This window comes from Falco cherrug, chromosome 4, assembly GCF_023634085.1.
Source record: "Falco cherrug isolate bFalChe1 chromosome 4, bFalChe1.pri, whole genome shotgun sequence".
NCBI classification, from domain to species: Eukaryota; Metazoa; Chordata; class Aves; order Falconiformes; family Falconidae; genus Falco; species Falco cherrug.
In genome coordinates, this window is record NC_073700.1 from 24,382,303 (window position 1) to 24,409,208 (window position 26,906).

The following is a 26,906-nucleotide window of genomic DNA, read 5'->3' on the forward strand; positions in this document are numbered from 1 at the left end:
GAAAAAATAAATAAACACAAGCACTGGCCAAAACTGTAATATCTGAACTGCACCGGCAGCTGCAAATGGAAAGAGACATGAGAGGACAGGACTGTAAGCCTAGGCTGCTCTCTTGGTTAAGGCTCTCCAAGAAGAGCCTGAAGAAAAAGGTGCACTATCTGCTGGAGGATGACAAAAGAAACACTGCAACTGCTATGATGGCAGATGGGGCTGGGCTATGATGTTTCTTCTCACAGGGTTAGACCACACACTACTCTTCTCTACCACTACCTCTCTGTTGCAGTAAGTAGTGCAATCATCCCAAAGTTTTTATTTGGCTGACACTAACATGTCTGAGTTCCTCTTTCTCAGTCTCTTCTCCCTCATTCCCTTGTTCGGTAGCTGCCACTGAAAACCAATGGCAAAACACAGCTGAGACACGGGTAGGTATCTTGGGAAAATAAATGACCTCCTAATGACTTCAGTAGCTTCTCTTTCACAGTCAGACTGCTCTGGGCTGTGGTCTTGTCAGGCTTGCTAAGCTGACCAAGGAAAGCAGTGGCACTTGGACTGGAGATGTCTAGGAAAACAGATGCTGAATGACTGAGTATCTGACACTTCCTTGTGAGTCAGGTTAGATGCTGTGCCTTGCCCAAATGGCAGGAGGAAGCACTCATGGCTTGAATGTCTGTCTTTCCCATAAGAAAGAAAAGTCTCTGTTGCTTACAGGTAAGAAAGAGGCCCTGAAAATTGGCAAGTATGTTCTTTTTCTCTGACTTACCTGCTATAATTTACATTGGACCTTGCCTCCTGGATTCAGCAGTCTTACATTTTTCTTTTCTGCTATTAGACAGGTGACTGGTCACAGACCAGCGTCTATGTTCTAGGGCCTCATATGGTGATGGGTATGTACAGTTGCATGGGCACAAACCTCTTTTATGCATGTAGTGAATGTAGTTTCATGCATAATATTGTACGCATAAAAAAATAATTCAAGTGACTCATGTATGCAAGCACAAAATTACACATGTACATTTGAACTATGCAACAAAGTAATGAATACTGAAAGACAAGAGAATAATCTTAAAGCTGTTCAGGTTAAAGAAGTTATTGCTCTCTGACAAATTCTAGCCACACCAGCAGTTGGCCAGGAGCAGGAAGAAACTGCATCCGTTCTTTGAAAATAAGAAATAAAGCAGAACATTAAACCTTGCTTGCAAATACAATGGCAGCTGCTTTGGCCTATCTTTTAACTTTCACTGGCATGCTCTGACAAAAATCTCAGCAGTCATAACAACACTGCTTTTGCTAGCATGGCAGGAATAAAAAGTGCTGAGCCGCAAAGCTCACCATTAAAAAAAGGAGACCAGGAAAAGAGTGAGCCTGCAGGACTTAACCGAAAACCGGCCAACAACTTGGCAGCATAGAAAGCAGGGCAGGGGTCACGAGTTTGCTAAGAGCATTTTCACAAATACACGTGATGTCAGTGCTTTCATGGCAAAATGACACCTGTTAATCAGGTAGATCTGGAAAGACTGGATAATATAGAAGATAAAGTTCTCCAAGACTGTTCTACCGGAAGCTGTGACACAGCAAGAGCCAACTGCCAATTCAGATAAAGACTAAGTCATCTCAGATCAGGGTTTAGGGCAGTACCTAATCCTAGGAAAGAGTGCCAGGAGGTTAGGACTTCCAAGTCAGATGTGGACTTTGAACCTGCAGAATGAACCTGTGTAATGACGTGTCAGATACCAAATGCTATGGGCGAATCAGATTCAAACTGATTTGGTTTAATTTTTCAGCTAGTATATATACCTCTAATACATACCCATGCAACTCAAGTTTCAGGGAAGGGAGTTCTGTTTGCTTTCAAGCATGCAATGTCAGGTACACTGCAACAAGGATCCTGTTAGTCCACGTGCTTATCTGGATTCTTTGTGGCTTTCATAAGCTCAAATGCTTGCTATTGGGGATTCTGGATGGCTCTGTTTGGGGATTTGCAGTATAAAACAGACTTTAGGAACTTGATTTACAGAATTTTCTGACACAAAGGCTTGTTATGGCACCATGGGTTAAGTAACCAAAACTATTTACACATCACTTTGGATCTGCAGGACCAAATCAATAATGCCAATCAGTTTATGAGTGATGACTTCTCGAATACTATTGCGAGCAAGAGTGTCCACTGGCATATTAGGTTTCAAAGCTAGCCAAGACCTCTGATGGGAACCAGAGGTGCAATGAAAACAGTGCAAGGGCAGAAGTATAGTGCGAGCACTGACTGTGTGATGTCATTGCTCTGGTATGCAGACTGTGTTTAATTAGTAGGTAGGGGAATCAAGGCTAAAGTAAGATAATTCTGTTCTAAAAGCACATAATGGAGGTTAAACATAACCAGCATGGATCATAGGGACAGAAGGAAGATGGGATGCAAGGCCACCTTCATCTAGGTAACTGTATCAGTGATATCTTTCGAGGCCAAAATTACCTATGTAACAGTGTCAGAAACATCAAATTTGGGTACAGATGTAACAAAATCGGGACAAACAAGGAAAAATAATTAGATCTGAGTTGTTTATCTGTGAGGAGTTTGGGTAGACCCCGTGCTCTAGCATGTGATACAGTGCGTCCCCTGCCATGCAGCAGGCTGTGCTGCTGGGGAACAGACAGCATTAGTGAGGTGATGCTGGGGAACACCCCTGTGTTTGGGCCAGTTAGTATGTTGGAGGTGACACATTTTCCCCCACAGAGGTCCACTGAACCTCGACTGCCTTGCCCTCCCATGGAGGGCCTGCACTGAGAACTGGCACAGTAGTGATAACGTTGAAACGCTGCGTATAGGGGAAAGGCATGGAGAAGAAACACTCCTTGCTTTGAAACTTCTTCTCAATGAAGCAGAAAACCCTGCAGAAAATAATTGCGCATAGATGGGCAACATCTTGTTTTTCACACTCCACATGCTGCAGGGCATGCTGCAAATGCTGTAAATGAAGCCTGATTTCCATGTGGCTTTGCATGTGTAGAAGACACTGGGGAGAGCGGAACAAAATGGCATCTCCCCTGAACTGGGTGGGACTTAGGTAACATTTATAGTCTGTTAACACTCTGGCTCATAAATCCTGCTAGTGTGTGCTGTACGCACACCCTATGGTGCATAATTATGGCTTCTTCATTACCTCTTTTATTTATTACCTGTAAATTACCAAGGCAGAGGATGGATTTCTGAAGCAAAGACTGCCTAATGGGAAGACCCTCCCTTGGAGAGGAAAAATTGAGGCTGGACAAGGGATAAGCATTTCTCCCAGGAGACAGAATGAAATGTGTGCTGCTTCTTTCTGCAGACTCCCTTCACTATTCACCTTCATGAGCCAAAACCCAGCTGAACCCTTCACAGTTTACCCTGCCTTTGCAGCTTTTGGAGACACTTACACTGGCAAAGCATGAATCCTAAGTATTTTACAGATACCAACTGGGCACTTCACTCACTACTTCAATAGAAGTAACTTGAGAGAGATGGAAAACTGTCTACTGGTGGATGTAACTAAGAATTTGATCCACAAAATTCTAGGTCTCCCCGGAAAGTGATCTGTATCCTCCCTGCTCTGTTACACACTGAGTTGATGCAGAGGAGGTGGTTGCTATGATTGATTTTGCCTGGCTCAGTCTCTGCATGAGAAATCTGGTAACTCTTTCCATACTGGCTTGTAGTTTTGCTGAGACAGAAACCGCAACACTCAGACTGTTCACTTAGAAAGGGTTACAGAAGGCTGAAGAAGCTGAAGGCATCAAAAAAACCCCAGACTTACTAAAAAGGCTGTGTGTGTGTGGTAAAGTAATCAAAGATCCAACAGGTATCTCCACTGGAAAATACTAGTTTAAAAGATTTACATCATATTTCCTCTCTTGTGTTTAGCAATGGCTAACATCTAGGAGGCGTGTGACACCCACATGATAACCAAAGTCCCAGTTAGTGTCATTAAAAAAAGCCTGCAAGGCATCTGTTAAACCAAAGCCCAATGAAATCATATTGCTTTACAACAGAAGGAAAGTCTGGTGAGCTGCAGCGTAACAGAGATGGAAATTAAAACAGAAAGTGCCCTAGTAAAACAATCACCACTGGAAGCAATTTAAGGGGGGTAAAATGTAGAGCTTGTTTTTCTCAAAAGCCAGTGGCTGGACTTAAAAAGAAATTTCCTTAATTATGCAGAACCACAGAACAGTTAGGGTTGGAAGGGACCTCTGGAGCTCATCTGGTCCAACTCCTTGCTCAAGCAGGATCACCTACGGCCAGCTCTTCAGGACCACGTCCAGATGATTTTTTTAATACCTCCAAGGATGGAGATCATCCAGATCATTAGTGCAGATGTTATGTGGGACTGGACCCCTAGGGCACACTGCTAGTTACTGGCCTCCAACCAGACTTCATGATAGTGATCCCCCTGGGCCTGGCCATTCATTCAGTTTCGAATCCACATCACTGACTGCCTACCCAGCCCATAATCTACAGTGTGTTTATGAGGATCTTATGGGAGACAGTGTCAAAGGCCTTACTGAAGTCCAGCTAGACAATATCCACTGCTCTCCCCTTGTCTACCAGGCCACTCATTTCATCGTACAAGTTTATCAAGGCAGTCAAGCATGACTTCCCCTTGATGAAGCCATGCTGATTATGCCTGATGATTTTCTTGTCCTTACTGTGCCTGAAAATTAGCTGCTCCATCACATTGCCAGAGAACAAGGCGAGGCTGACCAGAGTGTAATTGCCTGGGCCCTCCTCCTTGCCCTTCTTGAAGACAGGAGTGACAATTGCTTTCCTCCAGCCTTCGGGCACTACTTTCAGTCACCATGATCAATCAAAGATTATTGAGAATGGCCTTGCAATGACATCTGCCAGCTCCCACAGCACTCCTGGGTGCATCCTATCAGGGTTCATGGACTTAGGGTCCAGTTTGCTGAAGTATTGCCTGACCTAATCTTCCACCAAGAGTACATCTTCCTTGCTCCAGCCTTTCCCCCTGGTCTTTGGGACCTGGGATTCCTGAAGGTCGGTCTTGCCAGTAAAGACTGAGGCAATCAGGCATTCAGTACTTGAGCCTTTTCCAGATCCTGTGTAACCAGGACCCTTGTCCCATTGAGCAATGTGCCCACATTTTCCCTAGCCTTCCTTTTGTCTCTTCTGTACTTACAGAAGCCCTTCTTGTTCTCTTTCATATCCCTGACCAGATTTAATTCCATCTGGGCTTTAGTCTTCCCAAGTTCGCCCCTGGATGCTCGGACAATGTTTCTGTATTCCTCCCAGGTTACCTGTCCTTGCTTCCAACCTCTCTGTATGCTTCCTTTTCATGTTTGAGTTTGGCTAGGAGCTCTTTGTTCATCCATACAAGCCTTCCTGCATTTTTGCTTGACTTCATATTCACTGGGATGGAACACTCTTGAGCCATGAGGAGGTGATCTTTGAATATTAACCAGCTTTCTTGGCCTCCCCTTCCCTCCAGGGCCAACACAATGGAGTCATTTTTATTCAAACTTCCAAATCACAAAAGGCTAGAATGACTTCAGGGCCAAGAATCAGCAGGAAGTGCTTTAATGGGAATCTTTTCAAGCTAATTCCCAGAAGTCCAAGAATGGTTATAGTGCTTTGCTTTGAAATGCTCCAAGAGTGGTTCCTGATCAGGGGCTCACTTAGTCCCAGGTACCTGTATGAACAACTTACAAAATCCTAGACCAGAAATTACTTTAATGCCGATATGCAAATAGAGCCATGCCATATTACTGTACCAGTGAGCCAGCTGCTTATGTTTCAGCAATGAGCTCAAACCAGGCTCCAGGTATCATAACATTTCTGCGTTTCTGACTGATCTGAGCATTGCATCCTACACCCATCAATGCACACAAGTCATTCACAGACCATAGTGAGAGTAAGATGTGCCCAGCTACAACACCAGCAAGAACGCAAAGAGTGCAGCAAAATGTGAAAAGTTCACTGTAGAGTAACAAGATTCTTTCAGTGTGTTGTAAGCAAACAGACTTCCCATAAACTCTGCCAGCCAGTGGCTTGCTCCTATAGGTCCTGGAACTCAGCAGCTGCTTTCAGTTACAGAAAACATTTTCTCTATGCACTTCTTCTCTTTTGTTCATCATGGGTCACCAAGTAGAGCACAGCCTCCTAAGGAGCAGGAAAAAACATACCTTTTACTGCTAAACAGACTCTTAGCTCTGACCTCTATGTCAAAGGAGCAGGAAAGGACACTGATGCCAAGGTTGGCTCTGAGTGGTTACTATGGCTTGAACTGTCCTTAAAAGGTACAATCTGTCCAGTTTTGGCATATCAGAAACACTTAATCCAACCTGGGGTATGTCAGAGCAATAGTATATCCCCAGTTGGATATTAAAGGGGTTGTAATTTGATTGTCTGGCTCCTGTAACTAAACTGCTGCAGCTTTGCTCTTGTGGTCCAGAAATCCTAGGGAGCTTTCCATGAAATTACAGCTTGTTACAACTTGAAGGATGCACTTTACTCTCTAGATAATGGTGTAATGCAATAGTATGATGATGAAAAATAATGTACCTTCATGTGCATAGTGCCCTGTCTCTTCTAAGTGCTCTGATCCATCTGAGGAAGCTAATAAAAGAAAATAAATTAACGCAAATAGTAATAAAAAAGTAGCCTTTTCCACGTGGCACTTCCAAGCAAGTCAGCCTCATATCGTTGCTCTTGAGATAGATAAATATGATCAACCCCCTCTGCAGATGAAGATGCTGTATTAAAACACATGACATTGAGCTGAAGGGAAGTTTGAGCCTGTCACAAACACTTAAGAAAACTTGTGGCATTTTTCAAGACAGATATTCTGTGTCTTTTCCACTAAAGGATGTCACCAGACCAATGAATTACTGGGCTGCTTTCTCTGCTGGTACGTTTCTCTGGCTTCAACAGAATTACAACAATAAACCAATGGACTATTAGGCTCAAATCACTAGTGGCCACACAGAATAAGGAGGACAGTTCATTTCTGCATTATCATATTCTTTTCCAGATCAGTAGGAATGAGGGAGGGGAGGAGAGAAAGGAATCTTTCTCTTAATGTATGCATGCTTAGCCTCTTTTCTTAACGTTGGTGAAGTGCTGCTCAACTTTGTGAGACCAATAGCTTTACAAATAGTTTCCTGAATGACTCGCCTCATTCTTTAGATAATGGCGTAATGTAACATGATGAAAACTAATACACTATGATTTTCACAGTGCTTTGCCTCCTGCGAGCGATCAGGACCTACATTAAAGTTTCTACACTAAAAGTCAAATCAGTAATATGAATGATTAAAAATACAGATCCACTCTATGTTTGATGCTCATCAAGCAAATATTGTAGCTATTGCAAACAAAATCACCAGTATTACTAAATTCTGATGCTGGAATGGCAAAATCCCAAGGTCTACTCATCAAGTAAAAAAAGTCCTTCTGTTGCCCCAGAAGGCCCTGTCTGGGGCCATCTCCAGATCCGGTAGGTAAGGAAAGTAAAGCAAGACTCCCATAGGTATTGACACCAACCAAATAGGGACTGGGAGTATACAAGTGACCATATCACAAGGCAAAGATGAGCTGCAAATGTCCTAGACCACTTTCCCACAAGCAGAGGTCAGGCAGTGCATAGCAGGGTTGGCACATTTCAAGAGATGGAGAAGGCAGGAGAACAGCAAAACACATTCGGTACAAGGTAATGGCTCTGGAGTATGCAGGTAGCATTTTTTCTCTGGGGAAACAGGTGAGAAAAGCCCAAGCTATAACAAGGCTAATAACAAGGAATGGAGGCTCTGAAGGGATTAATATCCCATCATAAAAAGCAATGAAAATGAATAATATCCCCTGTCCTTTAAAATGTGGAGGAAATGTATTGCTCTTGTGTACTTTCTGGGAATGTTTTCCCTAATCAGTCCTGGTACCAAAAAGACCAATGGGGGTCTATGGGGTTGGACCATATCTCTTCCAACACTATGGAGGAAAGGACAAGAGTGGTTTCTCCTGTTAATGTTTGTCCAGTTTAAAGACTCATCACCTTGTTTGCCAGCTTCTGGAGCAATGGCAGGTACACAGACTGGCATGTTAGAGAGGCAATGCTGGCACCTTGGCAGATCTGTCTTCCCAGACTTCTCATTGGTAAATTCCTTGTACCTGCAAGAAAGCAGCAGAAGATAAAGGAGCTTGCTCAACTGGAAATTCCCAGCTTAGCTACTATCTCTTCTGTTCAGTTTGAAAAAAGGCAACTGAACATAATCAATGTTTGTGCTGTACTTTTTCCCCTTAGTATCCAATCACAATCTCTGCACATAGTGTGGAAGCTGCTAAATGTAACAAGAGTTGCTCAGCTAATGACTGAGACCACAAACAATGTACACAGGTGACCACCTTCTGTCCTGCAGTCACCTCCACTCCTTATTGCCATGGCTACTCACATAGCAAGGACAGATGACCTGCAAACAATATAGCTACTGCATTGTCATCATTTTCAGCAATGTGCAATGTAACAAGTCTGACAGATCCAAATTTGCCAGCACCGCATTTTCCAATTCAGGTTGATCTGCCTCAAACTGAGATAGGCCTGGTACAGTAGTTCACGCTAAGACTACAAAACAACGATCTTACCTGCTGCTTCTACATAGTAATGAAATGATGGCATTGCTGTACGATTGGAAGTCAGGTTCAAACAGCTAAGCTAAAACTCTTCATGCCTCACGCTGTTTTACAGAATACCATGAGTCCCTTCTCTGACTGCCACTTCATCCCCAGAGTGAGCTGTGCTTCTGAACAACCTGTGGTCATTCCTGCACGAATCTGGTTAAATGGCTTGGGTGTGATTCAGTGTGAAAGGCTCTGCTCAAGATATACAGCAAGAAAGCAAGCTACTCTGCATCTACATCAGTGTTTTTCACAGCAGGTGTTGGCTACAGTGCCTTCCTTCTTACCTCCCAGAAGGAGGTAATATTGTGGGAGGAAATTACATGCAACACTGACTTGATGTCAGCTCAACTACAATCCAGCAAATTAGTGCCTGGCCAGGGTAAGACAGAGACACAAAGCAAGAGCTTTTGAGAACCTGTGACCATTGGGTGCAGAATCTGGAAAGGTGCTCTTGGGATGAAAGATAAAACAGAATTTGTCTCCCTCTTTCTTCTCAGTGGCTGGGTCTAGTTCCCAATCTCTGTTCCACCAGCACAACAGCTCCTGTGCTACTCCCACCATTCCTCCTCCCCTGGCATCCTGTCCCACTCCATAGCAGGGGAACCAGGAGGGAAAGGTGCAAATTCCAAATTGATGATGTTCTGTGCCATTTGCCAGAGAAGACCAAAAGCTATGTCTCTGGGACAGACTCTCCTTTTATTATTCACTTTTGCTTACAAATGAGACATTATTTTCTTACTTTGTAAACTGTTTACATTTGTTCAAGCATTTCACAATAGCAAAGGCAAGGATGCTGCTAAGTAACTTTCTGCTACTGACAGCCTGATCCCAGTTGTGCTGAACTCCCTCGGCTCCTTGTCATTTCAGCACCTTACTGGCACGCTTCAGCCCTCCAGTGCTCAGCTCAGCAAACAACACCACAGCAACTTTCACAGAAAGTCATTCCCCTTCCCACTCAGAGCCTGACCCAGGCCAAAATGTGTATAGTATAGGCTGGCAACAGCCAAGACTCTCAGCTGAACAGGGCAAATGCATTTGTAGTCTGAATTAATCTCCTTTTTTTTACGTCTGGTTCTGTAGATGCTGAGTTTTAGCACTTCTTGTTGAAGCAGAAAGGTCTCAGTGCTTACCAGTGTTAGACCCTTTCTGTACCTGAAATTGTAAAAGGTATGTTTCACAGAATCGCAGACTGGTTGGGGTTCAAAGGGGCCTCTGGACATCATCTAGTCCAAACCCCCTGCTCAAGCAGGGCCACCCAGGGCTAGTGCCCAGGACCGTGTCCAGCAGCTTTTGAGTATCTCCAAGGATGGAGACTCCACAAGCTCCTGGGTGCCAGTGCTCAGTCACCCTCACAGTGACAAAAAAAAAGTGTTCCCTGATGTCTGAGGGAACCTCCTGTGTTTCAGTTTGTGCCTACTGCCTCTGGTCCTGTCACTGGGCACCACTGAGAAACAACCTGGCTCCATCTTCTTGGTACCCTCCCTTCAGGTATTTACATACATCGATGAGATCCCCCCTGAGCCTTCCCTCCTCCAGGCTGAACAGTCCCAGCTCTCTCAGCGCTTCCTCATAGGAGAGCGGCTGAAGTCCCTTCATCAACTTCATGGCCCTTTTTTGGGGCCATGTATGTCCATGTCTGTCTTGCAGTGGGGAGCCCAGCACTGGAAACAGCACTCCAGGTGTGGCCTCATCAGTGTTGAGTAGAGGGGAAGGATCCCTTCCCTTGACCTGCTGGCAGCGCTTTGCCTGATGTAGCCCAGGATACCATTAGCCTTCGCTGCGGCAAGGACATATTGCTGGCTCATGTTCAACTTGGTGTCCACCAGGACCCCCAGGTCCTTTTCTGCCAAGATGTTTTCCAGCTGGGTGCCCCAGCTTATACTGCTGCCTGGGGGTTGTTCCTCCCCAGGGACAAGACTCCGAACTTCATGAAATTGTCACCCCGCTTTCCAGCCTGTCGTGGTCCCTCTCGACTGCAGCACGACCCTGTGGCGTATCAGCCACTCCTCACAGTTTTGTGTCATCTACAAACTTGCTGTTTGCCTCCCTGGGCACCTGGCACACCGCTGACTAGCTCTGTTTCTGCCTACAACACTGCAGCATATTCCACGCATTTGTCACTCTATTTCAGGGTGACCTCATTTTTCAAGGGCCTTTCAACCAGTCAAGTCCAACTGTACAAAATTGGTGTAAAATACTTAGAATGATACAGTATTTGCCATGCTGATGCATCCACTATTACCTGAACTGCATTACACCCGCCAAGGTAGGGGGAGAATGTTTCCCAGATTTCCAGATGCAGGGAGTTGGAGGCTCAGAGGATGGGGGCCCAGTCCAGCATTGCGCTTGGCATCACAGCTCCCAGCAGGGAACACGTCTGAGCCAACCCCACCGCTCATCTGAACTACACCTTGCTGCGTGTACATTTCTTTACTTGGTGAATGGATTGCCGTTGATTCCCAGCGGTCTTCAGAGAACTAGAATGAAACCCTAAACATGTTTTTCCCCTCAGTGAGGCATAACTGCTCCAAGAGTGAGCGTAACAAACCGACCACGTCAAATCTACTTTTTTTAACCCAGCAGTGCCACCTCCTGCTCCCGTTACCGCGCTGCAGCTGGGCTGGCCCAGGAGCCTCCCTCGCCATCCCGTGCCCCACCCCCGCACCGCTCCACGTCCCTGGCCGTGCACGGCCGTTCCCACCGGCTCGTCCTTCCCAGAGCTCCCCGGCACGCACGGGGGCGGGGGGGCGAGGGCTGCCCGAGTGCTGGGGGCGGCGCGGGGCGCAGGCCCTGCTGCCCAGCAGCTCCTCTCGCCCTCCTGCCCCCGCGGCCGCGGGTTTGCGCTGCGGGAGCTGGCAGGCTGACTCGCAGCCACCACCGGGCAGCAGCCGCTGGCTGAGGAGTCCACGGTACCGGTGCTGATGCGGCCCTCGGGTGTCGCGTGATGCACATGAGAAAGCCAAGCCTTGCCGCAACATTCAAAGGCCGCGTTTGCACACCACTGGCATTCAGGGAGAACAAATTTTATGCGTGCCCCTAAAATACATAACAAAGCTGAGGGCCCCTCTGATACATCAGACCCAGCAACTCACGTTCATAACGAGCTGGTAACATCTGTACAGCCAGCAGATGTGTTCTTCCACTAGGTAAGTGCGGGCGGGATGTGCCCAGTCACCAGCCAGGAGTGCCGATGCGCACGGGTGCGCCGCATACTACGCGGCCTGCGAGCAGGGCAGGGAGCGTGCACAGAGCTCACCACCACCGTCCGCTCTCCCGTCGCCCAGCAGAAAGGCGAGGCCCCCGGGCGGCCGCGGCTGCAGCCCCTGCCGAGGGCGATGCCCGCCGCCTTGCCCCGCCGGGCGCGCTGCCGGGCGGCCGCGGCAGAGGGCAGCAGCGCGCCGCGCTCGGGCGCCGCGGCCACGCACGACAGACCCCCGCTGCCCGCCCGGCCCGCGGCGCCGTTCCCCGGCGGCCGCGCTCCTCCGCTACCCAGCGGGGCGCGCAGCTCCCGGCGCCGGCTGCGCCGCGCTCGGCAAGGCCCTCGCGTAGGAAGGGCGCAGGATCAGGCAGGCATGATACTCGTGAGAGCTCCGGGTTGTCCCAGCTAAGGCAGCCAGGAGAGGATGAGGCGCAGGAACACTGTGCGGACACAGCTGTCCTCTGCCCTGTCCCTCCTCTCTCAGCCAGGGAGACACAGGTGGACTCACGTAGCTGGGTGCTCTTCTGCAAATTGGGTGGTAGCCTGCCCAGACCCCGGCCACGCAGGTCTCCCGCACAAAGAAATGCTCACTGAGGCAGACAAGGGATACACAGAGAAAAACACTACATCTCCCTGTTGCCACTTTTGTGTCTGCAGGAAGCAATGCAGAGTTTGTAATCACGACTTTTAACTACAAGCAAATTCGCAAGCAGTGCAGATCATCACCTAGCAGGCTCAGACCTAATTGCACGGGTAGGTGATGCCACCTTCTTGCTGTAAGCAGCCTTTATGGACCAGTGGACCTCTTTTAAGGAGCTGCTGGAAAGTTCCCTCTAGCTCTTCCAAAGTGATCAAGTACAGCATCTAAGACTACTCCAAACCCAAAACCTTCTTTGACCAAACATGACACATCCATCACAGTAACTTCCAGGCAGATCACTTCCAGGGGGTGTCCTTCACTTTTTAATCTACGCCCCTGATGATCATCAAGATTAGTGCCAGCATATATAGAATGCACAGCACTCCTATGCCATATGATGCCTCTCTGTTTTTCCTGTTAGCTTAGAGCTTAGCTTCCATCTCTCGAGTGGGTGATACAGAACCATTTTTAAAACTGTTGACAAAACCCAGTTTTATTTCTTTGAAGGATAAAGAATGAAAGGGTTGGGATATAGCTGACCAGGATATTTCTACACAACAGACCTCTGGAAACAGACAGGCAAGCTCCATAGCTCGCTCTGGCATGACTAATCTGCAGCAGAAAGACACTACTATTGCACATAATGGGTATCATAAAGACACGTGCACACACACACACACAAATTGGAGAGGGTCAGACCAGAACTGCACATACGGACAACTTCCAGGAAGTGCGCACACTCAAAGCAGGGCTGAAACCTGGGTTTCCTATCTAGTGTCTGGGCTAAAATTTCATGTTGGTACTTTATTGCTTACTACACACCAGTACCCTGGACTTGAAGTGGTTGCAAGAATTATTTCCTGTAAGAAAACAAGCTATTAACTGTTCTATAGCCATTCTGGGTATTTCCACCATTTTTATTTCACACTGCTACTGCAGTTTTCCCTGGCTGTGCATTTTTAATTCAAACTTTGTTGTGCTGAACTCATGTCTTGAGAATCAAGAGAGAAAGTATTTAATCCTTCTGTTGTATAAAATGGGAAGAATGACTGCACTGAGGAGGTGGTGGACTAATGAAACCTTTGGGAGCAGGTCATTCATTGCAGGGGTGGGGGGACACACCACAACACAGCTGTATCATAGCAAAGGTTACAGGGTTCCATATGAGCCAGATCTTCAGGTGGAGTAAATCACAGCATCTGGCTCAGCCTGGTTAATCAAGTGGTGCCTCTTCAAGGGAAAGGAGCGGGTAGGTAGCTTACATGCCTCAGTCCCTAGAGTTCATACTGCTCCTCTGATGCAGCACTCAGCTACATCATGGCCACTGACAATTAATCAAATGTTAACACACAGCTCATTAGTCTGAACACTTGTAAACATATCCAACAGCATTGCATCCTTCAGAGCAACTGTGTTCATCCCTCTTCTGGCACCACAGGGACTTTGCTGCCTATTCGCAATGTCTTGTCAGCAGCTGCTCTTGCCATCTAAATGTTTTTCCGCCTCACACTTCATGTTCATGTAAAGGCTATATAAGGAGCTAAGCTCGTAACACAGAGTTACAGACAAGAGTGTGTTAGTAAAAATGGTGTTTTATTCAAACCAGTTTAGTGCTAAGATGGATTCACGAAACATGGAGAGATTCAGGTCAGTTAGAAATCAATAAACAAACCTGACTATTATTAACTCATGAATAGATTTCTGCATCATTTTCCCCCCACAAACAGAACAGTGGGACAGTTTGCCTTTACTTAATTCAAGAGAAAAGAAAATGCTCAGATGGGACAGAAATCAGCAGTGTGATATAGGAAAGGAGTTGTGGGATTGTGTCATTGACGGAGCATCTGACAAAAAATCCAACATACCAAGTTCTTTGTGAACCCCCATTACATAGAAGAGTGAGAGATGTTTGCAGGAAAGCTGTCTATTGCTTTGTGGCAGGCTTTGTCAGTCTTCAATGGCTGGCTGGCTCCTACCTAGTCTTGTTACTGTTCCTGGGAAAAGCTACATGCACCAAACTGATACTACCACTAGCAAGAGGACCGCTGGTTATTATGGAGGTTGCCATAATGGTTCATTCTGGAGGAAGAGAAACAGGCTTCTGCCCTTGCCATTTTATTTGACAGAAACCAATCAGAAGTTAAGGAGTGTGCCACAATTCCAGTGCTAGCTCTTTGCAGGCAGGATTATTGTGCAGGAGACCGGCTCCCTGAAGTCCATTCTGAATACCTGGGCAGGCTGGTGAGCAGGCAGAAAGCTGCCTGTAATGAGGTGCTGCTAATACCTACCTCATCTGCCACAGTCTAGCCCACGTTAATAAGAAAGCTAATAAATGCTATGAGAACATGTATGTATGCAGGGGAAATGTATTTAGAACTAGCTGTTTGGGTGTAAGTTTAATGGGTCGCTCTACTGGGTATTTCCTTAGCAGATAGTCACTGGTATTTCCATTCTCTGAAGTTAAACTTTACTCCTTCCCAAAGAATTATAGAAGCAGCTAAGTATAGTTGTGTTTGCGAGCATGAGGCAGAACAGATGGACACCAAAAAACTGCAGGGCCTTTTTTTAATGAGACCAGAAATCCTGCATGTATGTATTAAACCAATGCAGACAAAAAATCCAGGATGCAGGCTTCACTGGTGCTCACATATGATCAGAGTGAGTGCTGGCAGATCAAATTCCTACCAGACATCCTTCCCTCAGAATAGAATTTTGTTGTGACCTATTTCTTTCAGGCTCCAAGCTATGATCCAAGAATGCAGCTTTTCTTTCAAGTGATGATGACTAAGAGAGCATGAGGCAGGATGCATTTTTAAGTTTATACTTTCTATAAAGCTTTTTTTCTGCACTACCATTACAGACCTATGTGTTTACACTTCTAGGGCAGATCCAAGTATTTCTTAGTCTCCAGGTGTGTAAGTGTGCTAAAAACACTGAAACTGCTGAGAGGCATCAGCAGTTATCTAATATAAACTTTCATGGGCACGGTGTTATATTAGACCTAACAGAGATCTATAGTAAATATAGTTGGTTTCTCTATAACCGCATCTAAACAAGAGATGGGATTTGTATCACCAAAGTAGTATAAAAAGAAGAAACCACATCCCTAAGAAACCTCAGAAGCCCCAAAGAAAACCCACACCCTTGTTCGACAATTTTTGAATTACCAAGGTTTGCACGTAACAAACGCACAACTGGCCTCATCTATTGGAAAGATTCAGAAATAATTTAAGATTAGCCCATGTCTAACTCTGGGTAAGTCAGTGACACAGTACCACTGTTTTGCACCTGCAGCTTTAAAACTGTCTTACTGCTCAGACCTCTTCCCATCCCTAAGCAGCGCATTTTATAAAAGGAAAAGGCAGAAAATGCAGGAAAAGGGCAAAAAGTAAAAGCTTTACTAAGTCACTGTCAAGGAGCAGCAAGGGCTGGCTGCTCTCCTGGAGCTGAATGCAGTACCACAGTTGGCAGGGCAGAGGCCTCCTGAAGGCCACGGCCCACCCCACGGTACCCGAGCAAGATGAACAGGAAAGGCCCAGAGGCTGGTCCTACCAGGAGCCCAGACGACCGCACAGATTTGTAGTGGTGAGGCACGTCCAAAGCCAAGCTAGGAAGTCTAACTGCAAGTCAAGGCCAGGTCCAGTGATTGCCAGTCAGGGCCACGGCAACATGGCAGGCTGAGAAGCCAGCTGGATCAGAGTCCACATCCAGGAGGTCCATGGTGAACCGAACACACTGAACTGAAGGCTGGTACACCAGGCCTGCCCGAACGGAGCCCCCGTGCCTGCAGGCAGGGCACTGGGGAGGGCCAGGCCAGGCTGCTCAGGGCCATTAGGGCTGTTAGTGCCTGCAGGGCCCTGACACTCAGGAGAAAATCATTAATTGCAAATAATCAAGGAAAGATTTTAACTTACACTGAGGGAAGACATTAAGAGTCAGGCCAATAATTAAAGAAAAGATGAGAAAAAAAGCAGAAATAATAGCTATAAGAAATAAAAGCAAGACAAAAGTAAGCAGGACAAAGGGGAAACATAGCAGCCCTGGGCCAAGCTGCTGGGTTAGTCCGGTACCACAGGCAGAAGAGCAGCAAAACAGAGGAAGACTTGGGACACTAGCTGGTGGCAGAGGCACTCTTGAGTTTGCATCAGGGTCTGCTCTCAGGTTTGGATTCAGGGCTGTTCTCAGATGACAAGAAGACCTGAAGCAGGAAGGACACCAAGAATGTTATAGCGAAGCATTGGCCAGAAGCTCCCTGGCATCCACCAGGCTCAGCATGCAGATTCTGCCGTTACCCCTGCACAGCTGGGAATGCGGAGGGCCAAAGCTCTTCAGCAAAGCACATCCTGCAGCAACAACAGCAGAAAAGATCAAGGAAATTCAGCAGAACAGGTTGAATAACTGCTTTGAATGTAACTGAAAGATTTTGCCAGGGTCCTGAGTGCACTAATAGGCTTAATGGCCCTGAACAGCCTCACCTGCAGCTTCCACCCACATCCCTGCCCACAGGCCCAGGAGCCCCATTTCAGCTTGTGTTGGGCTTTCAGCCCCTGCATGAGCTACACTGAAAGTGTACCAGTTTCTTGCTCTTTCATAGTTGTGCCCCACTGATCTAGATCCTGACCACAGATTGACTTCCCAGCTTCACCTCAAACTTGCCTTGTGGACCTGCCTGGCAATCACCAGACTGTCTAACCCTGGTGACAGCCACTAGGCCTGATTCTGACCTGTGGATTGACCTCCTGGCTTGACCTTATCACCACAAACTACCCTGACAATCTGGTTCACGCTGGCTGCCATCCTCAGGCTGCCCTGCTTGCTGCACTTGGGTACTGCAGCATGAGCTTTGGTCAGCGAGGCCCCAGCCCTGCCAGCCTTGTCGCCACTCACCTCCTGGTTCTCCATCCCTCAGTGAGCCCCTGGCCTTGCTCTTCCCAACAAGTTTACTCTGAGCCTCTGGATGAGAAGGGGAACTTGGATGTTTATCCCTGTTTCTGCTCAACAGCAGCTTCATGACAAACATCCTATAGGTATTATGCCTGACAACGTGACATCAGGGGAAACGCTCCAGTCTCAGTGTGTGGGGCAGTGTGAAGTCAATACTGACATTCATTACAAATGCTGTAATTCCAAGGCTTCATGTCAGGTTTCGTGTTGTGTCCTGGCTGAGACCTAAATGAGTGTGAAGTGGCTGATAGCATTCTCATCACCACGGCAAATTATTTCATTGGGCTCCTGATGAACAGCAGGTAATGCAGAGGTGCCGAGGCATGACAGGAACACACAGCAGGAAGCCATAGAAGACATTATTGATTCAGTCACCGGAATGAGATGTCCCAGAATAATTATGATCAACTACTGGGTTTACTTACACAGGAACGAGGGATCAATACTCAGACAGACAGCTTTGGAAGAATGATTTGGTGGCATAATGAGTTTCTCTTTTTGTGACAATGAGTGCTAAACTTCCAGTTCTCATACACTGGGAGAGAAAAACATGCTTCCATTTTTCAATGTAAGTAAAACTTTCCAGGTTTTCTACCTTTCTGAGGATGCATGCAGAAAATGAAGGCTGTGGAGGAGACAAAATGGATTCAAGACAGTGAGCACAGTGTACTTGGTTGCATTTCTCAGAGACTCGGTGCTTTCAGGCTTCACAAGGGAAGTACAAAGCCCATGGATACTCCCCCAGTTCAATTTACCAGGTAAGAACCTTTGTGAGAACAAAATTGAATGTTCTTACAAGAAGGAGCCCATTGTACAGGGAGCACTTCAGGAGAAATGCTGGAAGGAAGGACAAAAATAATGAAAAGGTTGCAAATTTTAAAGACTAAATTGAGTAGTGTAAGATTACCTATTTCATGAGACATCCTGTAGAAAATTAGGTTAATCAGGCCTTTTGTTCTAGATCTATGTATGTAATAAGAAATGAGAAAATACAAACACAGATACAAGCCAAAAGCTGCAATAAAATCCGTAATTTCTACTTGTGCTGGGGGAGATTAAAAAAAATTAAATAACTCTTTGGTGTAATTGTTTCTTTATGTCAGCTCAGTATGTAAGTGACTGGAGGGGACTACTGTTCTACATTAATCCACTGTCAACAAGTTCCTATAGGATCTTGAGCAAGGCTTGAGAGACATTTGCACATGCCAGCCTATATTGCAGAGTACATTCAAAGCCTGAAAAAGTGGCATGTGTGCAGGGCGGGGCTGCTGCAGGTGAAGCACTTAGGAAACACATGCATGGCACAGTCAACTGCTGGTCATTCCTCCAAGACCAGTTCCTACCAGAGCTCATTCTGAGCAGCTGTAAGTCCTACTAGGCCAGATGCTGATCTCAATTATACCCGTACAGGCTCTGAGAAATAACTTGTCTGACTGTAAGACCTACTGGCTGAATGTGTTGTTCAGTCTTGAAGTTCATCTATTTGAAGAAGAGACCTAATAAAATCACTTAAGTCAATACAACCAGCTCCAGCTATCCCATGGGGAGAGCTGGGAAAAGGGACAGGAGGGGCAACATGTGGATGACACAGGAATGCTCATATTCCATAGCAGGCTCTGCAGGGAACTACTGAAAGCAGAAGTAGTGTGCTGGCCAATACTGGAACTATTCCCTCAGCAATGGAACCAGCTTGCAGTTAGGGTTGGGCAAAAATCAGGTTTACTTTTGGAAAGGACAAGGATGCTTTTTTTTTCATGTAGGTGGGAGTCTGGAGGCCAGACCAGTGGGTTGAGGTTAACCCCACTAGAAAGTGCTGAATGATGGTAGTGAGCTATGGTCCTGCATTTGTAAAGAAGTATTTCTTCTGATGCAATTTATAACTAGTAAAAAATAACTAGGAAGACAATTTGTGAGAGCAATCAGAATCCAGCCCTGACCTTATGCACCAGCCTGTAATACTTGTAGCCATGAATGCTCAGACAGGACAGGCACAAAAATATTTAGGGATACATCATTTCACCAGCATGCTTCAAGCCCTTCCACCCCCACAAAAAAAGTGAAGTAAATATGCCTCAAGCTTCACCATGCTGCAGCTTTGCTCAGCAAACATCTCATTTTATGTAATGAAGTGAGTATATACCTACTTGGAGTCCAAGATTAAAACTATCATTTACTCTAAGTGCTACGTAGTGCAGGCACCTTCTTCACATAGTTGAAAATGCTTTATGAAATCCAAGCAGCAAGTACACAAAGAGATAGTGAACACAGAACATGAATTATCTGTGTAGCCCAAACCATACAGATATTCTGTTCATTGCTTTGTTTTACAAAGATAGCTAAAATTTGTCATGCTCCATACAACAAGCTTTATCTCTCACTGACTTGGTCAGGCAGAGAGGATAGCATAAAAGATCTGTCTGGTCTCATAAACAAGACTTGCCAACAAAGAAGTTTGTTCTACATGAGGTACTGCTGGATCAATACGTAGAAGGCTGAAAGGAAATGTCACTTACCAAGGAATAAAGACACATTTTGCAGGAACAATGTGTTGTCATTAGGTATAATTGGGCAAACGGTGGTATGATCTTAAAAGCCTCAGTTGATCATATTCCCTCGAGTGCATTATTCAGTTAGGGGAAAGGGGTGCATTATATACGCCATGCTTTATTGTACTCCTGAAGTGGAGAGCAGGTGTGAGAAAACAAACAAGTCTGTAATGCTTGCTTTGCAAATCAATGCTTAATCACTCTGGCTCTTATTTCCATACCAGATTTAATTTTTTGATATTTATGAGAGCAACTTGGCAGCTCCCCTATTGTGGCTCAAATGAGTAGCAGGTCCAAAATACTCTTTTTTTTTTTTTCCAAGGCTTTTAATTCCTAATACTAGTGCATATGGTTTATTTCAGGTCAGAAACAGCAGCTATAATGAGACACCCAACTGAAAAAAAGATTGGATGAAGGCCTGCTGGAAATGCAAGCCACACAATGTAAATGGTTAGCATATAGTTCCACCATTTCCTATTTCACTGTGTAAGTATACAAGTATTATAAGAGTAAGACTTCAATATATAAAGCCTAACTTACATCTTCCATTCCTGTTAAGAAGTCACTTCTCTTCCTGTATTACTTCACTACAATTCCCATCACTTACAGGATAAAACTGGAAGTGAGAAGCCTACTTCCAGGATATTCACAGCATGTTCACCTTTGAAATATTCTCAGTCTTTGGGACCACAGTCTGCTTATCTGTCTGGATACTGTTCAAAAGACATCCACTTCAACAGGTGTTCAAGGGAAGCCAAAGGGCAGGAGGTCAGGCAGTGGGATGAAGAGGAGTTTCAGTAAGTCTGCTGAGTAGTGAATTCTATGTGAGTGGGAAGGAAATACATATTCTCACGTATTACCACTATGGCTGTTTTCACCTCTCTTGTAACAGATTTTTGTGGAAAAGCATTAATGTTTTTAACAGAGTAAATAAAGTACACCAGCACACCTTGTGCAGTGCTGGAGGCAAGGGATTGGATTTGATGGACCACAGGTCTAAGTACGGTATGCTAAACCATGTGCTATGAGGTGCTAAGATTGCCAGTGGCATCCCTACAAATGGTTTTATTATCTCCCTACACACAAGTGAATTCCTATGCCCACCATCCTCTCAACCATTATCAACAGCAGTACACATTAATGGTTTGATTAATAAGGGAACTTTTAATTAAAACCTGAAAGAAGAGGCATTTGACCTATCAGAGAAGAAAGTGGAATACTGCTTAATGGTGGATTCCACATAACAAAGTTACTGCAAAGCTAACGTTTTCCTTTCTGTGTCCAAGAGCCATTACTAAGAGAAGAACAAGCTGGTTAACTAGGACATAAATGAAGACAGAAACAAAGACCACAGCTACCTCTGGGAGAGAAATTAAGCTTGTATAAAGTGTTACAGCTAATATTTTCTGAGTGATACTGTTTTACATGTGGTACAGCACCATGCACAGAAGCATGGCTACTGCACATGAATAAGAGCGTGGCACGTGACAATGCAGTCAGTCAGTCTTGGTCATCATTTCCAAGCCACAACAGGCCACACCATGTGTTCTCTTGTGGCTGTCTGGTGACTTCCAGGGAGCTATGCCAATGTTAGGGAAGGCTAAAAGTCAACAGTTCACTCAAAAACCATCATGGAAGACCACTCCTCACGTTGTGCCAGGCTCTAAGATCACAGGAACATCCCTGAAGGCAATGTGAATAGTTCTTTCTAGTTGTCAACATAGCAGTAGTTGGGATGTAGCAGTGACTTATCACAGGTAATTTCTCCTTGTTGTGATCTACTCTGTTTAGGGATTTAAGCTGCTTCTTTTGTCTGGCTTCTGTAACATATAAACTAGATGTGAAAATCTTTCTGGTCTCAGAAATTCTTTATTTGAACCACCCTATGATTGCAAATAGGATGTTGTTATCAAAGCAGAAAGGGCAGTGCATAAAGAGAATTTAGATTTTCTTTTGATAAAACAGTGATTGCTAAAACCCCCATCACTCAGGTAATTAGTGTGATGTTTTCAGATGCCTGATACAACAGCTTCAAGAGGGAGTTTATCATCTCTGAAGAGGCAGCTCCCAGACTGATCTAAGGACAGAAAAAATAAAGGCATTGCAGTTTGAAAAGTAACTGCCTCCTTCCAGTACGGAGTTTTGCCTCAACAGTCACTGGCCTTGCTTAGTCATCACATTGTCTGTGGATGAGGAGGAAGAGAGAGCGAGCAGAAGTCTGGCTACAAATCGCCTACAGGTGCTGTGACCCATGCCAAAGAGAGAATCAGAAAAGCTATTTCTTTCTGCCAACAAACACCTAAAGGCTATCTGAGATCTGCTCCCAGTATGTCTGTTTCATTTTGTCTTCCCCTCACTAGGTCTGGGATCGAGAGCTTGGCAGGGTGGGCCCACAGTCAGAGTGTCTGCATTGGGGTACAAACCATTATTATTACATGGGGTAGTGCTATCATTAGAGTGCAACATTTTCTCATTTGTGCAGAAATATGTATCTAAATTAAATGCAGAGCTGCTAATGAAACAGTAATATTTACTACACACTTCACTACCTCGTCACAGTTAAATATAATTGAGTTGTGTTCCAATTCTACCTGGGAGCATCCTGTGAACAATCATGTCACAAAGCAGCCCCAGAAGCCCTGGAATTCTCTCTGGCAAGAGGTAATTAAATAAATGTTTGCAATCTTTCTTTTCTAAACAAGCAGACAATAGTAGCCCCTGCCCTTGATAAAATAAGGAAAGATCAACAGCACAGTTTGTTGCAGTCCTAGAATTACTTGCACTGAGAAGCAGGTCTTATCACATCAGAATAAAGGCAGAGTAAATGCTTCTGTCTTTGTCCTTGGAATGTCTAGCCCTGTGCCAAGAAGTTCTGACCCTTCTTGATCAATCTCATCAGCATGCTGACTAAATCACCTGGGGCTGAGCAGTCCCTACAATTTATGCAAGCAAGAATATGGTATGGATAGGAAGAAAGAGAAATGAGACTGCCTTTTTCAGTGATTACTTGTAATTAGATATGATTATGCTTAACAGTGACCCAGTTGATGTTGGTCTAAAACCAGGCTGCCCCAATTCTACCCCCTCTATGCCTACAGCTGTGTGACTGTGCTCTGTCCCTTGCACCAGCAATTCATTATAAAACTAATGAGTTCCTTGAACCAAGATAGTAATATGAGAATTCTCATCAACTGCTGCTTAATTACAAGGTCACCAATTGAGTATTTTAGTTTTCTCCTCAGTCCTTGTACTCCCCTAAAGGTAGTTTGTTCACTGTGACAGATACCCTAAGGAAAAATGCTCCCCTGACAAAGAACTCTAGTGGAAGTATCAGGCCTGTCACCTGGCCAAACAACCCAATAAAATTTTCTTCTCTGCTGTTTAGTGGCTAAATTAGGAAGTCAGTGTGTTCTTATTTTCAAGTCTCATATGTGAAGTAGCAAGACTTAATTTAAAGACATCTTGTTCAGTCAGAAACATCTAAATGGTCATTGATTATTTTTCTTTAGTTGGATGTGTGAGTGTCTTTAAAAGTAGAAACTTTGTTATTTGTACTCTGTCCCTGTTGCTAGACAGGCTACAGGGCTTGTGTCAACATCACTGGAATAAAAAAATAGGAGTTTGAACAAGTCAAGCCTAAACTCTGACACTCCTGAGAACCAGAAGGATTGCCACTGAATTGAGATGAAGAAGGTGAGGCCCAGTCACTTTGCTTAGTTAGAAGCATCTGCAAGGACCCTGGAGAAAACCACCCCAGAAAATAGTCTCATGTATGGACACTTCACAATAGCTGCATTGATTAGCTGCAGAGACCTGCAAAATCCCCTTCGACTTTTATGGGCAGAAAAACATAATTATGCCAACATCTTGGGAATGTTGAAACCTAAGTCTCTCTGGAAGGTGACTTCAGAAACGTTGCTCCCATCACTGGAATCTAAAAGCAAATTAAGTCCTCAGATGAGTACGTTATATGCAAGTAATTAGGTCCTCAAAGGAGAGAACATTAAGATAGCCATAGTGTGCTATCCAATAGAACAGGACAGATGAGTTAAGAGTTGTTTTCCATTCATAACAAGCATTTGTATAAACACACTTCCCATGCTGCTCGTGTTCCCTGTTTTTTGAGACAATAAGCACAGGAGTAAGGTTAACGTTTTCACATGGCTATGCTGATTTCCCCTGACTGAAGGTTGGTGTACAGTGTATAGAAAAGGTGTCCACACAGACTCTTACTCCTGGTCATTTTTCTGAATACCACTGCAGATCAGAAACTATGAGGCTGGTCTGCAGTAATCTAGGTAAAAGAGATGGTTGCCCTTGAGTCACACACATCGACAAGCATCTGGCACTAGGGGCTCTCCTAGGCCCCTTTGCCTTCAACATCCCTTATAAAACAGATAACAACCACGTCAACTACCCACATCTGCACTACCTTCAAGGCTTTCTCTGCCCCAAAGTGATGCATTTCTTCAGTTCACAATTCCCTTGGGTTTTTTCCCCATGCTAAAGCTTTTGTGAACACATTTCAAGATGTCCCTACCTAAATACAGTATTACCAGCTGTAACTCACAGCTGTCCACAACCGAACCAACCTGTTTACTACATATATGCTCCCTAGCATGCCTAGATGATTCTTACCTCTTCTCATTTCAGCCACACAATCTTAAAGATTCAAACCTGGGCCCAAAGCAAGAACTCAGAAGAAGCCAGAAGCAAGATTTTACTTCTGTGAGAGGCAGCTGGTCCCAGCTCCCACATCCCACTGATTCAGCAGCTCCTGCTTTGGTCCCATCTTCTGAGCCTGGCAGTAGTCTAGCTCCTGCTGAGCTGGGAGACAATTCTTTCTTTCACTTCAAGTACTGACTGCCTTGTGCAATCTTTGCTGTTTGCTGGGTTGTGAGAAAATATTAATTCTATTAATATTTACAAATTTCATAACTCAGAAGATAACACCTGCTGTAAGTTACTGATTGTCACTTCCTAATCCATTCTCTGAGCCCCTCTGGTTTCAGCAGAAACACAGCACATTACTCAACAGTACCAGCAGCTCACAGCTAATACAAGAGATGCTGAGGTGTATTTAAGCTTCTTGCCTAATGTTCTCAAGTTCTTGAAGTACAAAACAGCACGCTCTGCTGCAAGTGCCAAGGCAGTTCTAGAAGAAAGCAGGACTCCTTTAAGAGTATTCAGTTTGTGGATAATTCAGGTTTTAGAATCCAAAGCTATGAGGAGGCATGAAACAAAAGCTTTTCTTTTGTGTCCTGTTGCTTTGCAACATGATTCAAGTGGAATGTAAGTGGAGATGATTGGGAATTTTGCTTCAAAAGTGCACTTCTGACCTGAACTACAATGCTAGAGATATCCTGTATCACCTATTCGCCCCCTTAGCTCTATTCAATGAAGCTTAGCTATGACATTTTGTCCAGTGCTCCAAGACAGACCATCTCACCTATGTTAAACATGAGGTGATGCATGCTTGTACCTGAACATCATCTGTTTTCTTCATTTGGTTTCACCCACACTAACTGGTGTACAGGTATTCTGAGTAGGTTATCGAACAGCAGTCTTATCTGTGAACATGAATTTGGACTCCTAATCTAAGTTAAAATGCCACTTACTCTGTCTTCACCATAAAGGACACAAATAGTTTGTAGCAGCCACTTACTGTAAACCTTCCAGAATACCACTGAAGCAACTGCTACTGTTATTATTCACAAGGAAAATGATCTTTTGACAACCAAATCCCATCCCCATCAACAGGTCACAGCTGTTGCCAGGAGTGGTGGCTGTACCTTGAAATTCTTTTGTTTTTTTCAAAAGAAAAAGTTGTTCTGAAGCTTCTGATCATAATGACTGATCTTCAGGAAACAAATTTTTAAGTACATATCAGATATGGGGTTTTAATACCTTGAAATCTCAAGTGTATGCTCAAAGCTATGGGTTGGGTTCATCTCTAGCATTATGAAAACAGTAGCATCACTACGTTTTGATGATTTGAGGTTCTCAGAGTAATCAAATCAATTTCTGTCCAGTTTAGCCCGCTGCAGTAGAGGGACTTCTACTTTATTTCTCCACCAGCCTTCACCTCACACTTTATGCCCTCAGGTTTTATTTTTCTATTTTTAAAAAGTCATGAATATTCAGGAGTGTTTATAAAACAGAATAAAATGTGGTTTTATATAGTACTTCTTGTACTTGGGCTACAAGATCTCCTTCTCCAAACAAATTATTCTGATTCTCACAGTGTGCTGATGGAACAGTTATTATGCATATTGGAATGACTGCCTGGAAATCAGCCTATGTATGAAATAATGTGAAAGCAGCTTTCTTCTGGTTTTTGCTTTCATTTTTTAAATTAATCAAGATTCTTCAAAGAAGGACAGGTAGAAAAGGTCAGGATGCAAATGAAAATACTCTCTGTTACAAAGAAAAAGTGTTTTTGTCTTAAAAGCTTGTGCTTTATTTAAAATAAATTAAATGAAAGAAGTAGTTCTGAATGGAATTATGAATAAGCTCCTAAAAATGGAGTTTAAAATGGTAAAAGTGAGAAGAAATCCACTTCTGCCATAAAAAAACCAGAAAATTGAAACTGGAATCTGAGTACTAAGTACATTTAGGTAGCTTACTGCCAGGTGGCTGACTAGTGTTGTCTTTTGCAGCCAGAGTTTTACTTCAGAGCTGGCATGCAAGGAGAGAGAAAGCCAAAGGGAAGCAGGGAAGGATATAGATCAGGGGTCCTCAAACTACGGCCTGCGGGCCGGATACAGCCCCCAGGGTCCTCAATCTGGCCCCCCAGTATTTACAGAAACCCCCCCAACCGCGCCCCCCCCCCCCCCCCCCCCCCCCGCCAGGGGTTGGGGGGGAAACCGAGCAGCCGCAGATGACTGCCTGCCACTTCATCCGCGCCAGCCCCCTGGTTAA

General features: G+C 44.8%; 1 long non-coding RNA gene across 1 annotated transcript in view; it reads right to left on the reverse strand.

Annotated features, from left to right (window-relative positions):
* Positions 1–5,622: 5,622 nt before the first annotated feature.
* Positions 5,623–26,906, reverse strand: part of LOC129735965 (uncharacterized) — a 31,476-nt gene continuing 10,192 nt past the window's right edge. Inside the window, exon 3 of the long non-coding RNA XR_008731999.1 lies at positions 5,623–8,149. This is a non-coding gene — a long non-coding RNA (uncharacterized LOC129735965). The remainder of the gene's footprint in view (positions 8,150–26,906) is intronic.